Genomic DNA, 20662 nt, shown 5'->3' on the forward strand with positions numbered 1-20662 from the left:
CCATAAAAAGGCTCAGCAGTCAAGTATTTGGGTGATTCCATTAGGGTACGATCAGGCCTGAGGGGAAGAGAAAAGCTCAAAAATTTAAATCATTGACGAAAAATGCAGCACTCTGCCTGGATTTCACATTGCTTTGGCAACATTAACCCACCATTGGTAGATTAAAGTCCGTCTCTTTGATAAAATGGGAAGAAAATAGTACCTACCTTATAGGGTTTTTGTGAGATGAATTCATATATATGTATTAGGACCTTGGTTGTCATATAGTAATCACATTTAAGAATTAGGTATTCTTTTTATCCTAGTCTAGCAATTTCACTAAATAGCTAGTAGAGAAAACAAAACTGATCAACAGAGCTTTAGCTAAACAACTTCTTGGGCCAAGAAATTTCATCTTGATTTACAGAAGTTTTTATAGTTTCGTATTTTGCTTCTTCAGTTCTGCAATGTGCAGAATTCCCCACAGGGTGGCAGAAAATCATTGGAAATCATATACAGTTATGTGATTTTTTTTTTTTTAAAGATCTTTAGTTCCTTCTTCATTTTAGTGACTTTATCATTTAATAAGCTTGATCAGTGTTTGCTTTGGTTTCGAGTAAGCCATCTTGTTACTTATCTTTTTATCCCTATCTCGTTAATTATCCATACTTATTGTTGAAACATTACAAACTACAAGGCAAAAAGATAATTATTATTAACATATTTATGTATAGCCTTTCAGATTATATATATATACACACACGTATATATTTTATGTATAAATTGCACATATAAGTCTTTATAAAAATCAGATAATATACTTAGTGGTTTATAATCTCCATTTTCTTCTTTTCATTTAAAATATGAGCTGGGTGCAGTGGCTCACACCTGTAATCCCAGCACTTTGGGAGGCTGAGGTGGGTGGATCACCCGAGGTCAGGAGTTCGAGACCAGCCTGGCCAACAGGGAGAAACCACGTCTCTACTAAAAATACAAATATTAGCTGGGTGTGGTGGTGGGCACCTGTAATCCCAGCTGCTTGGGGGTGCTGAGGCAGGAGAATCACGTGAACTCAGGAGGTGGAGGTTGCAGTGAGCCAAAATCACGCCATGCACTCTAGCCTGGGCAACAGAGTGAGACTGTGTCTCAAAAATAAATAAATAAATAAAAATACAGATTCTGAGTCTTCACCCTCTACAGTCTATGGAAAGATATGGGAATCTATATTACAAAAATAAATAAAATATGAACTCTTTTTCAAGTCAATAAATACATTCCAATGTATTTATGGAAAATGTATTTATTAAACAATCCTTTATTGACCTTTTAGATTGTTCCTTTTTTTTTTTCTTTTGAGACAGGGTCTCACTCTGTTGCCAGGCTGGAGTGCAGTGGCATGGTCTCAGCTCACTGCAGCCTCCACCTTTTGACTTAAGTGATTCTCGTGCCTCAGCCTCCTGAGTAGCTGGGATTATAGGCATGTGCCACCATGTCTGCTAAGTTATGTACTTTTGGAGAGACAGGTTTTTGCCATGTTGCCCGGGGTTGTCCTGAACTCCTGGCCTCAAGTGAACTCCTGCCCACCTTGGCCTCCCAAAATGCTGGGAATACAGGTGTGAGCCACCACGCCCAGCCTTGTTCCATTTTTTTTTTTTTTTTTTTGAGATGGAGTCTCGCTCTGTCACTCTGGCTGGAGTGCAGTGGTGTGATCTCGGCTCACTGCAATCTCTGCCTCCCAGGTTGAAGTGATTCTCCTGCCTCAGCCTCCCGAGTAGCTGGGATTACAGGCATGCACCACCACGCCTGGCTAATTTTTGTATAGTAGCGATAGGGTTTCACCATGTTGGTCAGGCTGGTCTTGAACTCCTGACCTCAGGCAATCCTCCCGCCTCGGCCTCCCAAAGTGCTGGACAACACTTCATAGGTGTTCAAAATTCAGAAACATAGGACTAATTTATTTTCTAACAATGTATTAGTAACATTTTGAAATAATATTGCTCAATATATTTTCCTTTGACTTCCACCTGCTGTCTTAGGTAAGTGTCTCTAAAGCAATAAATGGAATTGTTAATCTAAAATACGATGTTAAAAATACACTGTAGGCCAGGCGTGGTGCTCACGCCTATAATCCCAGCACTTTGGAAGGCTGAGGTGGGCGGATCACCTGAGGTCTGGAGTTGGAGACCAGGCTGTCCAACATGGTGAAACCCCACCTCTACTAAAAATACAAAAGTTAGCTGGATGTGGTGGCACACATCTGTAATCCCAGCTACTCGGGAGGCTGAGGCAGGGGAATCGGTTGAACCTGGGAGGTGGAGGTTTCCGTGAGTCTGGTCGCGCAGCTGAACTCCAGCCTGGATGACAGAGCGAGACTCTGTCTCAAAAAACAAACAAAAAACCCCACTGTATTCCCTGTGTTTCTAGAGTTTTTGGACAAGATTTAGGGTATTTTTACAATTACTTATTGTCTCCTTGAATAGGGAGATATTTAAGCTCTTAAAAATTGGGGAAAAATTCTGTGGAAAAAAAAGCATGGCTTCCAGCCCTTATACCCTACATAGCACGTAATACTTGGAGAGTGATACATTAGCTCAGAGCCATGATCATCCTTTTCTTGTGTAGTTTTTGGTGTTATGTTTAAATAGGCATTCCTCACACTAAAATTATATAGTCACTGTTGTTTTCTTTTTTTTTTTTTTTTTTGAGACGGAGTCTCGCTCTGTCGCCCAGGCTGGAGTGCAGTGGCGTGATCTCGGCTCACTGCAACCTCCACCTCCTGGGTTCAAGCAGTTCTCTGCCTCAGCCTCCCAAGTAGCTGGGATTACAGGTGCCTGCCACCACGCCCAGCTAATTTTTATATTTTTAGTAGAGACAGGGTTTCACCATTTTGGCCAGGCTGATCTTGAACTCCTGACCTGATGATCCGCCTGCCTCAGCCTCCCAAAGTGCTGGGATTACAGTGAGCCACCGTGCCTGGCCCATCACTGTTGTTTTCTTCTGATGGTCTTATAGTTGCTTTTTCTTCTTTTTTTTTTTTTTTACATATGAATATTAAATCCAGTTGGCATTTTGTGTATGTGCTTATGATATGAATAGGGAGTCTGACTTTACTAAACTGACTAAATAGTTTGTGTAAAAGCATTTATTGAATAATCCAGTAATTCTTGAACTCACCTAGAACTCAGTCAAATGAATGTTTACTTTCAAAGTTGTCATTTTAGGTTACCCACTTCTTTCAAGTACCCATTCATTTGATACATCTTTATTTACTTATTTAAATATTTATTTAGAAATGGGGTCCTGCTATTTTACCTAGGCTGGTCTCGAACTCCTGGCCTCAAGCAATCTTCCTGCCTCAGCCTCTCGAATTGCTCTGCCATGCCCGCTTGATATATATATATGTTTTGAGACAGGGTTTCACTTTGCCGTCTAGGCTGGAGTGCAGTGGCACGATCTTGGCTCACTGCAGCCTCCACCTTCCGGATTTATGCCTCAGCCATCAGAGTAGCAGGACTATAGGCGTGTGCCACCACACCCGGCTAATTTTTTTATTTTTATTTTTTAGTAGAGACAGGGTTTCGCCGTGTTGACCAGGCTGGTCTCCAACTCCTGACCTTAAGTGATCTGCCTGCTTCAGCCTCTCAAAGTGCTGGGATTACTTTGGGAGCCACCACACCTGGCCAGTAAATCTTTATTGAACAATACCATAAATCAATGCTGTTGGGCCCCGAGGATGCAGGAAAAAAAAGACTAGTATCTGCCTTCAAAGAGCTTATCAACTGGTTAGGGAGAGGAGCAATGAAGACAATAAAAAATTTGGTGGATTGAGGTGGCCTTGGTACTTTTAAGGTGCAGCTAAATTGAAGGGAGCTAAACAGATTAGAGAGTGGGAGACAAAGGCAGTAGAGGTTTTCTGAATGAGGAGATCTTGAGCTTAGTAACAAGAGGATGATCTTTCTGGCAGAGGGAATTGGCATATGCAAATTCACAGAGGCTTCTAGGAACTGCAATGTTCAGCATGACCAGATCACAAGCAATGGGAGAAGGGGTGGCTGTGAACAGCCTTTAGCAAAAAGGAAGTAGTCAAAGGCCAGATTAAAAAGGGATTTTTTAATGGTAAGGATTTATTTGTAGCCAATATAATGAGCAATGTGGAAAAGCAATCACCTATTAATTTATAATCGAATTCCAAAAGAAGAGATTGAAAGGTATCCTGCACAGTGGCAGCAGCGTTAGGATGAGTCCTCCCAAGACAACGAACTTTGAGAAAGGCAGCACTCATTTGAATATATGCTTCAGTATGTGTTAAAAGCTTTTATGATACTTTGTCACACTTCATACATTAAAATAAAAGTGCTCAGCCAACATAGACTTGGAAGAGGTGTTGAGCCTGTGCCAAGAGTGGTGGGTAGTGATGAAAGGCCAAAGGCATGGACATGATGGCTAGATGGGGAGGCAGAAGACACCATCTGACCTATGCTCACAGGGAGTGATGTATCAGACTGTGATGAGAACAGGCCCTCTGACAACTTCTTGAAATAATGGTAATAGGCCAGGTGTGGTGGCTCACACCTGTAATCCCAGCACTTTGGGAGGCCGAGGCGGGCGGATCATGAGGTCAAGAAATCGAGATCATCCTGGCCAAAATGGTGAGACCCTGTCTCTAAAAATACAAAAATTAGCTGGGTGCGGTGGTGTGTGCCTGTAATCCCAGCTACTTGGGAGGCTGAGGCAGGAGAATTGGTTGAACCTGGGAGGAGGAGGTTGCAGTGAGCTGAGATCATGCCACTGTACTCCAGCCTGGGCGACAGAGTGAGACTCTGTGTCAAAAAAGAAAAAGAAAAAAAAAAAAAAGAATGATAACAGTGTTCAGGGTGAGTGGTGGAGTGGCTTTTTCTCTGGGAAGCTCTCTCTATTATTAGGCACATGGTTTCCACAGGGAAGGACCATGTGTAGCCTGGGAATTACTAATTACTCCTCGGGTGCCCCACTCCCCAGATGTCCTTTTTTTGTTTGTAATTATTCTGTATTGGGATACATTTTGTATCCTGTTTCCCTACTCCATCTGGCCCACTCTGCCATGAAGTGTGAGAGTCTTGTGCTAAGTTCTGTTCAGAACACAGATTCTTGGGTAGCTTTTTTTCTGCTTCTTTGTGCTTTGCTATTTCCACTGCTCATCCTTTCTCCTTTCATCAAACCAGCCTCATAGCATCTCCCAACAGATGGAGAATTTGGGGTATGCTATTACCCTGTACTAACAAGGCATGTTGTACTCCTTCAAATAATTTTTGTAAATAATTAAAAGCGTCTCCTCACACAGTCTTCCTCTGAATGTTTCTCATAATTCCTACCTTACAGATGGCACAATGAAGGTATCTATTAGAATGGGAAAGTTCCTCACATAGCTGTTGCCATCCCATGTGACACTTTTCTGTAGATTAGCCAAGGAATCTCTTCTGGCTAATGGAGAAGCCTTCAGAATGGGCTGAGCCTTTCTGGTTCAACTCAACAACCTTGCCCCAAGGAGCTGATAAAGCTCAATAGACGTCTTTGTTCAAATTTTCAAAAGCTAGGCCTCCCCCCTGGGCAGGTAGAGTCTTGCTCCAGAGCATGTGGCTTGATAAATAGAATGTTCCCTCAGCTGAGTCCTGTGTGTAGACCACAACCTGCTCAGCTGGACAGACTGGCCCTGGTTCCCCACCAAGGTCTTGGAATCACATGTAATTATTTTCCCTATAATAAGAAGACTTCCTTGGGCTGGGGGCTTACTTTTGTAATCTCAGCACTTTGGGACGCCGAGGCCGGCACATCACTTGAGGTTAGGAGTCCCAGATGAACCTGTTCCAGATGGCGAAACCCCATCTCCACTAAAAATACACACAAAAAATTAGCCCTGTGTGGTGGCTCACGCCTGTAATCCCAGCTACTGGTGAGGCTGAGGCAGGAGAATTGCTTGAATCCAGGAGACGGAGGTTGCAGTGAGCCAAGATCGCTCCACTGCACTCCAGCCTGGATGTCAGAGCGAGACCCTGTCTCAAAAAAAAAAAAAGAAGACTCCTTTATTGTTCTGTTGATAAAGCATCTTTGGAGGATTGGATCTCTACATGAAGATTCTGTTTCTAGATACATTTGCATATGCTACTTAATGATGTTCACTAGAACTGCTTCCCAGCACCCAAGCCAACCTTGGACTAGAAGATGAGAGAGGATGAAGAAGATATTTAAGACGATGCTTAGGAAATGCTTGTGTAAGTTCAAATTTTAGAAGATAAAAGATACATTGCACAAAACTCGCAGGCTGCTTTACTTTTCACTGTAGGATTTTATAGACAGATTGTTATTCTCACTTACAAGCATATAAATTCAGTGATGTTTGGCAGCTTGCTCATAATTTAAAAAAAAAACATGAAGTAACCTTTTTACATGGGCTGAAGATGTCTTTGCTGGTTAAGCTTGAGGGTAAAACTGGATACAATTATATATTCATTTAATAATTCATAACTTGAGTTGAAATGAATGTGTATATATTTTTCACTTGTTCACTTTATAAAATTCGAAACTAAACCCAGCAGCTGTTTTGTCTTTGGCATGGTGACAAGTTTCTACAGTGAACCAGTCAAAGAAATTGTTCCAGAGAGAATATGTGCTTCCCAATTTCAGAAAATCAAATTGGACTGTACACAATTACACATCACCGTTGTGTGATGCTTCCACATCCCAGAGTGTGCAAGAGAGAAGTAGCAATATACATTTCTAAGAAATACCTCTATATCCGGCTGGGCGCAGTGGCTCACGCTTGTAATCCCAGCGCTTTGGGAGGCCGAGGCGGGTGGATCACTTGAAGTTGAGCGTTTGAGACCAGCCTGACCAACATGGAAAAACCCCGTCTCTACTAAAAATACAAAAAAATTAGCTGGGCATGCTGGTGCATGCCTGTATTCCCAGCTACTCGGGATGCTGAGGCAGGAGAATCGCTTGAACCTGGGAGGCAGAGGTTGCGGTGACCTAAGACAGTGCCATTGCACTTCAGCCTGGGCAACAAGAGTGGAACTCCATCTCAAAAAAAAAAAAGAAATACTTCCATATACAGTTAGATTATAGCCATTCAAGGGAGAAACTAGGCTTAGTTGTCAGAGGATTTTATTGCACAGAACTTTAGAGATTCAACTCATTCAAATAAATAGCTAGGTTATAATTTGCAGTGAAGTGAGACTGAGAGTTCAGATCTGGACATAGTCATGTTTGCTGAGGAGGAGGGGGTGTGCATTTCATCCAACAGAAGTTGGGAAAGGCTGACACTAGCTTAGATGACTCATCAAAACCAATAGTGTGAAGAAATCCGTTTTTTTTTTTTTTTTTTTTTTGAGACAGAGTCTCGCTCTGTCACCCAGGCTGGAGTGCAAGGGCACAATCTCAGCTCACTGCAACCACCACCTCCCAGTTTCAAGCAATTCTCCTGCATCAGCCTCCCGAGTAGCTGGGACTATAGGCACGCCACTGCGTCAGGCTAATTTTTGTATTTTTAGTAGAGATGGGGTTTCACCAAGTTGGCCAGGCTGGCCTGGAACTCCTGATCTCAGGTGATCAGCCCACCTCGGCCTCCCAAAGTGCTGGGATTACAGGTGTGAGCCACCGCGCCCGGCCAGTGTGAAGAAATCTTAGAGTTCATATTCAAGACTTCTGTGAGGATATCTCTGCAGTCATAAAAACTTATAAATACGAGTTTAAAATTATCTGAGGATATAAATTTTATATTATAAAATCATAAACTTTGGTAAAATCATAGCAACCACTTGGTTACTATCATGGTCACCATTTGAGAAGTAGCTGATGGACAGCGATGCACGTACACTGAACCCTCTAAGCTGAATAGTATACAAGATCTACACTCAACAGGGGTCATTACAAAAATGATTCTTCACTTAAATAATTAATGCTCTTGCAAAAGTATTAATACATAGTATCTACATGCTTAGTTTATAATTAAAATAAAGATTGATCTTGATGAGGGAAGTAGATTTCGCTCTTCTGTTCTTCAGGATATGAAATGTTAGTAACACTGTGATCAACTATATTTAGAAAAACATGAATAAGCAGTAGCCTCCAATTAGAAAAAAGCAGTTTGATTGATAATTTTAGCAATGATAATGTTTTTTACATTATTTTTGGGGTGGGTAAGTAGAAGTAAGAATTGATCAACTAAAGCTAACTGTTTTGTGGTCAATTTCAGTCTCCTTATCCAGAGTAACACAAAATTAGATATAACACTGTCATTCATCAAAGCATTAATCATTCATTCTGCATCTTTAGAGTCAAAGCGCAATCTTATTTGTTTAGAGAAAACAAATGCATTTCAAAATACTCAAGTAATTGTTGGGTCAATTGGAAATTTTGTTATATTTAACAAAACAAAGCACTGATGTGGCTCTATGTAAGGCACATGCATTTTTATTTAATACAAATATAAAAATTAAAAGGTGGCATCTAATTCACTGTTGCAATGGGTGAATGTTCTACAAGTGTATTTCCAAAAATAGTTTACATCCTAAAAGTAACTTACTCAGCTGAGAGAATCTAGGTTATTATTTGTATTTTAAAACATGGGAACTCTGTAAATTGATAAAAATGTACTAGCTTAGTTTTAAAAATGAATTTCAGTATAACTGAGAAGAAAATATTAAAATTGTAACATTATTTCTCATTTATATGGTTCCTTTATGATAAAGAAGGAGAAACACCTTCTCCTAATACAATTGCTAAAACACCAAATTATACTTACTAGGAAAAAGAAGAAAGCTTTCCAATTTCAGGTATATACATAATAGGGAGAAATGAAATGAGAAGTTTAGTATGAATTATCATCTTTAAAAGATTCTTAATATCTAACATCTGGATTCTTTTTTTTTTAGTGGAATACTAATTCCTTAGCAGATTACTCATTTAATATGAATGATTTTAATGTAAGACATACACACACACATATATGAATGAGATGCCATTCCATCTATATGCCTTGTATGTAGTTTGAGGTATGGGGGCGGGATTTGAATCAGTAAGATGACTGATGCCTGAAATTACATTATTCGTCTTTCCTTAATTAGCTTATGACACTGATCCATGTTAAAATGCAATTCTTTTTCATAGAAGGGCTCAACACATAAACCTTACACTAAAATGGAAGGTGTGCGAACTTGGTTGGGGTTAGGAAGAGCATTTTAATTACTATTTTTCTCCAGTCTCTGTGGCCTTAGGCAAGTTACCTAACTTCCCCGACATTGTTTCCTTATCATTAATTTCTGGTGTACCTAAGACTTATTTTATCTAAGTTAGCATTTTGCCTGAAGCTGAGATGATTATTTCCTTGATTTTTTAGAAATTCACTAAAATGTTATATGGATGTTTAAGTACAAGCATCTGAAAATTATATTTTACATGTCTATATTCTATCTTTTCAAAAAATGGCATAACACAAGAAGACCATCCAAATACATACATAATTCCACACCAGGTAATAGGGAAGATTTTAAAAATCTGAATATTTACAAGGTATGTTGGTATTTACAGTTTTCAGGTTTGCACAGTATGGGTGATAGAGCCCTGAACTCAGAATCAGCAAATTTTCTTTAAAATTTCAATCCGACCACTGAATTTGTAGATCCTCCTCCCCCTACTCCCTCCCACTTCATTCCTATCTGCGTTATCTAAGACTAGAAACCACACATCAGCATATGAAGAAACAGATGACAGTTTCAGGCATTCCCTTGAACTGATTATTTTTTGTTTAAGGCCCATTCTGAAAATGCAGAATTCCTTCAAAGTTTTGTCTATAAGATTGCCTCTTCTTTTTTTTTTTTTTTTTTTTTTTTTTGAGACGGAGTCTCGCTCTGTCGCCTCAGCTGGAGTGCAATGGCGTGGTCTCTGCGCACTGCAACTTCTGCCTCCCGGGTTCAAGCAATTCTCCTACCCCAGCCTCCCGAGTAGCTGGGATTGCAGGCGCATGCCACCATGCCCGGTTAATTCTTGTATTTTTAGTAGAGACAGAGTTTCACCATGTTGGCCAGGATGGTCTTTGGACTCCTGGCCTCCAGCGATCTGTCTGCCTGGGCCTCCCAAAGTCCTGGGATTACAGATGTGAGCCACCACGCCTGGCCAAGACTGCCTCTTCTTGTAATAGTTTTTGCTTCAGTTCCTTATCCAACCTGGTGGTATAGAGAACACATGCTGAAATGTAATCACTTGAAACTTGCTCTTTTTTTCATTTTAATAATTCTTTTTTGTGTTTTACTATTAAAAAAACCATTCCCTAGCAAATGAATTTCTTGGCTCAGCTATATATATTTGTAAAGTATTAATAAAAATGTGTGTATTTTTAGGTTCTTCTAGCTAGGGTACAATATATTTCTGAAGGTGTCCTAGGGGCCTCTTAAATAAGGAATCTTTTTGTTAAATTAACAAATATATTCAAAATTAAACTTCTTATTTCTGTTTATTTATTTTTAAGTCACAGGTTGTGGTCTTCACTGCCCATCTTCTCCTATACCCTTATAAAATGGTTTGGTATTTCATTTTTGATCTAGGAAAGAATAATTCATTTTTATCTTCATTTAATTGTAATAGTCAAGGAGTAGTCTATAAAGATTGAATAAATTTAATCCTTCTGCAATTAGTGTCAAGTTAATTCATTCTGGATGTGAGTAACTGAAGAAATACAGACCCTCCCACACACTGACAGACACCTTTATCAGGTTTAATGTTTTATATAAATGACCCTACTTGAAAAGAAGTTGTCTTGTTTCTCCCTCCTCCCTTTCTGTCCTTGATAATTGTTTTTAAACCTAAACTTTCTCTCAGCATTTTCTCAGGACTATAGTACCATTCACTGGATCAACTGTGTTGATCCTACAAAGATAACACATTCTGCCGCTGATTTGACTCCTTTGCACAGAGAAATTCTTCCGTTTTTCCCTTCTCATAAAAGTTCACAACCATGTAACTTCTGTGGGTTGCTCCAGCAAGGATATGATCAGACCTCATGAGGATTAAAAGGATCTGGGTATGTCTTGTGTGCAGCAAGCAGATAGGATTAGTGTAAGTAGCCTTTTGTCTCGCCCAACACGATCCATCTGAATCATCCCAGATTTGATCAACCCAGAGATGACTTCTCTGAGCCAGAATATTTTCCCTCCTATGGAGAAGATAAAATACAAAAATCTATCAAGCAGGTCAACATCTAAAACATTTAAAATGCCCTTTCTGCTTTCTTTCCATTAAAATCAACACTTGAGGTTATATAGCTGGTGTTCATATAGATTTTAAAATGAATCACCTTAATACATAAGGAATATAACAATCTAATATACTTCTTTTAATTTCAGTGCAGCTATAAAGGCATACTGGCTATTACTAACATGACTCATCAAGATTTCTTTAAAAGATAATTTAGTTATCTCTTGTCAAGTCACTATTTAATGTTACTTTCTACATTTGCTGTGATAAGCATTAAAATCTGTATATTGGTTGATAAATCATTGTTTAGGAGTGTCTAAAGGGTTCAGTAAATGGTATGAAATTGCCATAGTGTAGTAAATGGTTATTTGATAATGAATGAAATTGTTTGAAAATACTGTTAAAATGTCAAGTTTAAACATATAGATCATTACTCAAAAGGAAGGCAAACATGGAAACCACAGTGACATCATAAATATACTGCAATAAACACATTTATTTATACCAGGCAAGTTGTAGGTACTTTGTATAAATGTGTACAAATTGATATATGAAGTTAATTTCAATCTGTAAAAGTAATTGCATTGGTTTAACTTATTTAACTCTCCTTACAATAATATTTATTGCAGAAAAAGAAGGTAAAGAAATAAATGATGACAAATAGATAAAATACATAGGAAATGGGAATTGTTTTACAATTTAATTATACTGTCACATAAAATTATCACACAAATACACCAATCCGACAGCAGAAATACATTAAAACCCTATTATCCAATGTAAGGAACAGTTTTTTTTGTTGGCCTTTATTTCATTTACACATTTAAGATAATTTTCTTTTTTTCTACCAGCATGAAATGTCTAAACAATGTCAAAAGCAAAAAGAGTAAGTCAGGAACAAAAATTATTTTCTAAAAAAATGTTCTGCTTTGTGCAATGTTGTGAAGTCTGATGTGCAATCTAAGAAAAGTGCAGCAACCCCCAGTCCCCCATGACGGGTGTACCGAAGAAATGTAAACTCAGGAACTCACAATAGAGAGTGAAGTTAATTGGTTTGTTAGACTTCTGCAGAGCTCATAACATGTGCAAATAACTTTGCAGCTGTACATCTGAAATGATAGAACATTTCATTTTGGGATAAATAAATATATACTGCAAAGATTCATTGGTTTTACAAAGCCAACTAACATTTATTTCCTAATATGTATGAGGCATATGCTAGGTGCTGTGGGTGTTACTCAGGCTCTGTCCTGAAGAGGCTGATTATCTAACAGGAGATGAGATATGTTCATAAGAAATAAGGCATTTATGTCAGGTGTGGCTGTTTATTTGTTGAGCTGTATATTGGGTTATTTTTCTCCAAGTTTTAAAATTGTAGGTTGAGACCAGAGTGCAGTGTCACAAACCTTCCAGTAAAATGTTTAAAACCTGGAATCAGTTTCTGTCTTTGTTATTTAATTATCCTAAAAATGCTGTAACACACTGAAAAATACGTATACTAGTAACATATTTAGGTTATTAGAGCAAGGATAATTTCATTCATTCTATAATGGAAAATATAAAATTTAGTTTGAGAAAAATGAACATGATAATGAAAATAAACTGGTCAAAGGAAAAATTAATTGAAGGGATGGGTGAGAATTGAAAATAATCATAGGAGTGAAAAAAGGTTTAACACAATAATATGAAGTGATTAAAAACATATGCAATTTCTTTATGTGTCAAATATTTAGCCATGGACAATAAACTAACTTTTTAGATGATTTTTAGTCTTTATGAAATAAAGCCATAATTTCTTTCTCATTTTTCTCAATGTCTATTCAAAGTGAAGGCAAATGTCTGGATCTTTTACAGTGTGAAGGTTAAATGAGACATTGTAAACACTCACAATGCCTGGAACATAACAAATTGGATTTATTTTTCTGATTTGTCATAAAATGCCCAGTGGGGAAACATAAATGATGAATGAAAACCCAGAAGAAAGTTTTCATGGACTTAATTGACCAGACAAGGGCTCATCTGAAATTAATTATGTTGTTCTCTAAACTAAAAAAATCTTTGATAATTTTCTTACCTCTGGTATTTGAAGCATCTTTTATAGTATCAGTTTTACAGAGTCATTTTATAGTATAGTCTGTATTCATTTTATGTATTTATGTATAGGTTCTATTACTTGCATCTTTTTTTTTTTTGAGACAGAGTCTCATTCTGTTGCCCAGGCTGGAGTGCAGTGGTGTGATTTCAGCTCACTGCAATCTCCACCTCCCAAGTTCAAGCAATTCTCTTGCCTCAACCTCCCAGGTAGCTGGGATTAGAGGTGCACACCACCACGCCCGGCTAGTTTTTTTGTATTTTCAGTAGAGACGGGGTTTCACCATGTTGGCCAGGCTGGTCTCGAACTCCTGACCTCACCTGCCTTGGCTTCTCAAAGTGCTGGGATTACAGGCATGAGCCACTGCCCCTGGCTACTTGTATATCTTTCAGTAGGTAATTTTTTCTTTTATAGGCATGAGCCACTGCCCCTGGCTACTTGTATATCTTTCAATGGGTAACTTTTTCTTAAGTAAAACAAGCAGTGAGAATGATGGAAATACAGTTACAATAACATTCACATTGTTTAAAAATTTAAAAATAATAAGAATAAAGTCAATTTTAATATGTACTTCCATTTTATTGCTATTAAAAGATAATTTTTAAGAAGTCCAATTTAATGATAAAATAAATGTAAACATAATTCGTATCAGAGAAGGAGCTATATCTGATTTTTCTTAATAGCATGATATATGGTAACTAAAGTGTGTCTTAAATCTTAAGGGTTTTTTGGCTCATTTTGACTTCAACTAGTGAATTCATTTATAAAAGAAAAAAGTAGACATTGAAATAGGTAAAATACAATAATGAAGGTAATTCAGACATGACAATGGAAAATGGAGATGCTTAGAAAGAAAATTTAGAGTATCAGATATTGATGAGAGTAGAATCATAAAATGTAATTCCTAGAATGGTTTTTATATACCTATAAATTAAATAAATTGACTCACTTCTGAATGTTAGGGTCTTCAAAATGATATGTATATACTAAAAATATGATCCTTTTTATTGGCTATTGCTACAGAAAGGGTCATATGTAATTCCAACCATTATTAGAATTTAGAAGACATCATTTATTATACTTCAGAATGGCCTGTTATATACAATCGTTTTTAAAGAAAATATTGAATATGGGAGGTAGTTAACTTTTAACATATTGAAAATATTGTTAATTTAAAACTCAAATTTCTTTATTCTCAAAGGAGCAGTGCTTAACCATTAAAAAAATGTGTACCCCTACCTTGAATTTAAAAGTAAAACTCAAGAAAGGCAAGCAATATAGTAAATCAGAGCATACAAAGTGCCATCATTCTAAAATAGAGCTCTTTTGCCTTTAATTTCTAATGTGCTCTCAGTATGAATGCTTTCACAAACACTTCTACTATTCTTACTGTTCCTTTCTGTTCCCCCATGTCACCTACTTCTCATTTGACATTCTTTCCTAAACTGTGCCATTTGGGTGTCTGGGGAAGTTTGTGTGCTTCTGTATGAAATTGCAAGAAAACAATGGGGGTAAATCCTCCCTTTTTCCCTTAAGGTGAGAGATAGGTCTTACAACAGATTACTCCCTCTGTTTATGCAGAGATAACATTCAAGTCAGGTCAAACATAAATAGGAAATCACCAGTTGTATCTGCATTTTATATCAGAAGAAGGATGACCATGGGAATGCTGCCACAGACCTTCTTAAGGCTTGACATGTCAAAGATACCCATGTTAACCTGTAGGCAAGAACCTCTCTCTAGGATGTGAAAAATAGGGATAAAATTGCCCAGAGTTCTGTGTTTGGAGTTCTAAACTTTTCAGGATTTAAGCAGCAGTTGCTACATGGCATCAAAGAGAGTGGAGGAAGAAAGGATGCTATCAGTTGGTGGCAAAACCATACTGGAAGTCCTGGTGCATATTTGCATAAATATGCTGTCTGGGCTTGGAAGCCCTCCTTACTGCAGACCTCTTCACCCTGAACATCGCCTTTTGAAATATTTCTGGCCAGGTGCTGTGGCTCACACCTGTAATCCCAGCACTTTGGGAGGCTGAGGCAGGTGGATCACCTGAGGTCAGGAGTTTGAGACCAACCTGGCCAACCTGGTGAAACCCTGTCTCTACAAAAAATACAAAAATTAGCCAGGTATGGTGGCGGGCGCCTATAGTCCCAGCTACTCTGGAGGCTGAGGCAGGAGAATTACTTGAACCCGGGAGGTGGAGGTTGCAGTGAGCCGAGATCATGCCACTGCACTCCAACCTGGGTAACAGAGTGAGACTCTGGCTCAAAAAAAAAAAAAAAAAAAAAAAAGAAAAGAAATATTTCCTCCTCTTCTTTTCCTGTTTAAAACAATGATTGTTGTTGTTTTGTTAGATTTCTCTGTGTAAAAATAAATTATTTTACTTAATTCAATACATATATATTTCTTGCAGAGGTTGGGGGTTGGGAGGTAGAAGAAGGGAGGATATTACATACTATGTTGTGACTCCAGCCTTGAAAAGCCCTGAAGATCTAGACAGAGGCCTGTTTCACTAGACAGATACTAAAACTACTATACAGTGCTTAATTTTTTTATCTTTTTTTTTTTTTTTTGAGACGGAGTTTTGCTCTTGTTGCCCAGGCTGGAGTGCAATGGCACGACCTTGGCTAACTGCAACCTCCACCTCCCGGGTTCAAGGGATTCTCCTGCCTCAACCTCCCGAGTAGCTGGGATTACAGCACCCGCCACCACACCTGGCTAATATTTGTATTTTTAGTAGAGACGGGGTTTCACCTTGTTGGCCAGGCTAGTCTTAAACTCCTGACCTCAGATGATCCACCTGCCTCAGCCTCCCTAAGTGCTGGGATTACAGGTGTGAGCCACCATGCCCAGCCAGTTCTCTCTTTTTTTTTTTTTTTGTCCGAAGTCAGGTATAATTTCTATCTATTAAATTCACCCTGTTTGGATATACAGTTCCATGATTGACAAATGTGTACAGTCTTGTAATCACCATTACAATCAAGATAGAGAATATTTCCATTATCCTGAGAATCCTTTTACCCGCCACCTACCCTCAGCCCCTGGCAACCATTGATCTACTCTTTGTTCTTACAGTTTTGCCATTTTGACAATATCATATAAATGGAACCATACAGCATGTAGTCTTTTTAGTTTAGCCTTTTTCACTTAGCATAATGCTTTTTGAGATTTATCCATGTTGTTGCATGTATCAGTAGTTGATTCTATTTTGTTGCTAGTATTCCATTGTATGGATGTGTCATAATTTATCCATTAATTGAGGTATATTTGAGTTAAGTTTTTGATGATTATGAATAAAGCTGCCATAAACATTTAAGTACAAGGTTTTGTGTGTATCTACGTCTTTGTTTTTCTTGGGTAAATACCTAGGAGTGAAATTTCTGGATTGTATGGTAGTATATTTAACTCCATAAGAAACTGTCAAAGTCTTTTCCAAAGTGGTTATCCCATTTTTTATTCCCTCTGGAACGAGCAACATTTCCAGTTGCTCTGCATCCTTGTCAGCACTTAATATTGTCAGCTTGTTTTTACTTGAAGCAGTCTAATAGATATGCAATAAAGTAGGTTGTATTTTAATTATTTCACATCTATGACACTTGATTCCGTGGGGAATTTAGTGAAATGTAAGTAATTCTGTCCACTAGGAGCTTGTTTTCTAGTTGAGAAGAGAATACAAATACACACAAAAGTCAAATGGAATATTTCAATAGCAGTCCAAGATGGTAGCAAGAAAAATAGCAGAAGAAAGTACATGATTGATTTTCATGGAATTATGTTAATCATTGTTATAGCAATGATTAAACTAGTCATAGTTAATCATTGTCCCTGCATTTGTTTTTTGTGAACATCAAGTCTAATGGACTCTTTCCTTATAATTTGTTACTAGTTTTTTCTTCTTATATTCTGCTGTCAGTACCTCAGTTCAGGCCTTTATCTTCTCATCATAAATTACTATAGCAATTTTTAACTGATTTTGTGTCTTTTAAATTCTTTCTACTGCAAGTAGTCCTAATTATAGCTGTTAAACAAATCTACTTAAAACAGTTTTCTGTTGCCACATAACAAATTAGCACAAGCTTACTGGCTTAAAACAACACTCATTTATTTGTTCCCAGTTCTATAGGTCAGAAGTCTGGGCATAGCGTGGCTGCATTCTTGGCTAAGGGTCTCACAAAGCTAAAATCAAGATGTTGACTGGGCTGGGGTCCCATCTGGAGCTTGGGACTCTTTTCCAAGTTTATGTGGTTGTGGCAGAATTTAATTCACTGGGGTTATAGGACCGAGGTTCCTGTTTCTTACTGGCCATCAACTAAGACACGCTCTTAGTTTCTTGAGGTCACCTTCATCCCTTGGCACATGGTCTCTTTCATCTTCAAAGGCAGCAATGGGAAATCTCTCTCACATAAAATTTTTCTAATGCTTCACATCTCTTTCTTAATCCATTGAGGGGAGCCAAATCCCATTTAAGGGCGCAGTGGACTAGGTCATGTCCACCCAGGATAATCTCTCTTTCTTAGAGTCAACTATTCCATAGACCATAACCTAATCATGGTTGTGATATACCATCATATTCACAGATTTCATCCACACTCAAGGATGAAGGAAATAATGTATATAGTAGTCCATTTCCAAGACAAAGTGCCTTAGATTGGCTTAGGTCAGCAAACTACAGAAGAAACAGGATATACTAGGCCCCTGCTTGGATAGCCAACACCTGCTTCTCTGCCCCACCCCTCTTAGTTGCCCTCACCTGAATCAAATAAGTTTTCTTTCTTTCTTTTTTTGAGATGGAGTTTTGCTCTTGTTGCCCAGGCTGGAGTGCAATTGTGCAATCTCTGCTCACTGCAATCTCTGCCTCTCTCGTTCAAGCAATTCTCCTGCCTCAGCCTCCCAAGTAGCTGGGATTGCAGGTGTGTGCCACCACACCCAGCTGATTTTTTGTATTTAGTAGAGACAGGATTTCACCATGTTGGTCAGGCTGATCTCGAACTCCTAACCTCAAGTAATCCTCCTGCCTTAGCCTCCCAAAGTGCTGGGATTACAGGAAAGAGGCACTGTGTCCAGCCAAATTTCTCTTTCCTTCATAGTTTTGTTTTGTTTGGCTCTCTTTCTTAGAATTTGTTTTCTTTCTTTCTTTTCTTGTCTTTTTTTTTTTTTTTTTTTTTGAGACAGAGTCTCACTCTGTTACCCAGGCTGGAGTGCAGTGGCACAATCTTAGCTCACTACCCCATCCATCTCTCAGATTCAAGCGATTCTCATGCCTCAGCCTCCCGAGTAGCTGGGACTACAGGCATGTGCCACCACGCCCAGCTAATTTTTGTATTTTTGTAGCAACAGTGTCTCACTATGTTAGCCAGGCTGGTCTCGAACTTCTGACCTCAAGTGATCTGCCCGCCTTGGCCTCCCAAAGTGCTGGAATTACAGGCATGAGCCACTGTGCCCCGCCAGAATTCATTTTCTTCTTGTGGTTTAGAATTTAGGTTTTCAGACTCATTTAGAGTGGGGGGGGGGTTTTATTTTCCTCTTACTGTCTAGTGATTTTAAAATTGCCTGTACATGATCTCCTCTAGAGGCCTCAGGCTAGAACCCAGTCTGGTGTCAGTTGTTCCTAATCCAGTCCCAGAGGATATTCATGATATTCAAGGTGATATTGGATGAAGTCCAGGTCAAGAGGAGATATATACATCGTCTTATCTCCCTTGATATTCACTTACTTGTAAAGCATACCCCTGGACCAAAGCATCCTTGAGCTTGAACAGAGGAGTTCCGTCCCTAGTCATGGTTTCAAACAGCTAGAAGGACTCTAGTCCCCTGCCTCTTCTTGGGCACTTTAGTCCCTGGTATCTCAGAGAAGCTGAACTCCTGACCTTCTCTATATGCTTCCAGATCTGGGTGTATTCCACAGCTGCAGCCCCATCCATTGCAAGGTTTTGAGCAGAAGATTGGCATGATATGATGCACATTTAAAAATAATTATTCTGGTTACTGCATTGGAAATAATCTTTGGGGGATCAGTAGTGGAGTTGGGTGGGGTACAGGCAAGGGCGGAGGCAAAGAAAAGACTAGTGAGGAGGTTGTTATAATGATCCCAGTCAGAGATGATGGTGGCCCAGACCAACACGAGGGAAAACAAAGAACTAAGGATGCTTTCTAGAGTCCCACTGTGAGGCGCTGGGTGGATGATAGTGCCATTCACTGAAATAGGAAAATAAGCTGAATATTTTCCCAAATGAGTGAAGTGGTTGCCCAAACCCAGGTGATTATGGGTTATTGCAGGCACCCTGAATCTGGTCTCTAACGTTAAGGTTAGAGGTCATTTGGACGAAAGGATCAGAGCTCCCTAAAAGGATAGTTTCCTCTAAAACTGGAATGGAGGCCAGTGCAGTGGTGGCACTTGTAGTCCTAGCTACTCAGGAGGCTGAGGCAGGAGGATTGTTTGAGCCCAAGAGTCTGAGACCAGCCTGGGCAACATAGCGACACCCCATCTCAAAACCAACCAACCAAACAACACCACCCAACCCTTTCCTCCAAAAAACAAGTGAACAAACAAACAAAAACAAAAGAATAAAATCCTAAATAAATAAATAAATAAAATTGGAATGGATCTCCCTGGGCTGGGGATGTGATAAGGAAGCCCTTTTGTATTGACAGTCCATGACTTACTTAGACCCAGCTTAAGCCTCTGTTTCTATATATTCATTGTCATCTACTTGCCTGAGTCAGCCTGTGTCCAGTCCTTCTGAGATGGGGCTATCTCCCTACTGTGTGATACCTCTGTTACCTTGGCAGTTAGCCTTGGCATCCATACTGTCCATGAGAAATCAAAGGATAATTCAGATTCACAACCAAAGTGTCGTTTAGGACGTCTCTCTTCATAGAAAGTGAAATCAAATGTTGAGGCAATTATGAAAATTATTCAGGCAAAGACATTTCTTTCTCCCTTATATGGATGTTTCCTGACAAATTTTTGGGCCTGTCATTAACTAGCTCATTACTTTAATTAACCACTTCATTATGAAAGTGTAGACACAGCTTTAAAATTATTTATACTGTTTCTTCCTGTGTGTAAATAATTGTGAAGTAAAAATATTAATTTATGAATGTAATTGTGTAGCTGATCACCCCGAATTTACTCAGAACTAGCAATTAGTGCATGCAAATCAGCTCAGACAAAAGCCTCTCTGATCCTGTTCAGAATACAGGAAGAGTTAATTTGCAAAAATGCTTGCTCCCAGCCCATCTGATTCTCAAAAGTCACGTTCTTGCCTCTGAGAATCAGAAACTGACCATATTTGTTGTGAGCTGTTTGATCACTCTTAATGCCCTTGCAAACATAGGAAATAAAATGCTAACAAATCATCATCT

The sequence above is a fragment of the Pongo abelii genome, chromosome 16, assembly GCF_028885655.2.
Source record: "Pongo abelii isolate AG06213 chromosome 16, NHGRI_mPonAbe1-v2.0_pri, whole genome shotgun sequence".
NCBI lineage: Eukaryota > Metazoa > Chordata > Mammalia > Primates > Hominidae > Pongo > Pongo abelii.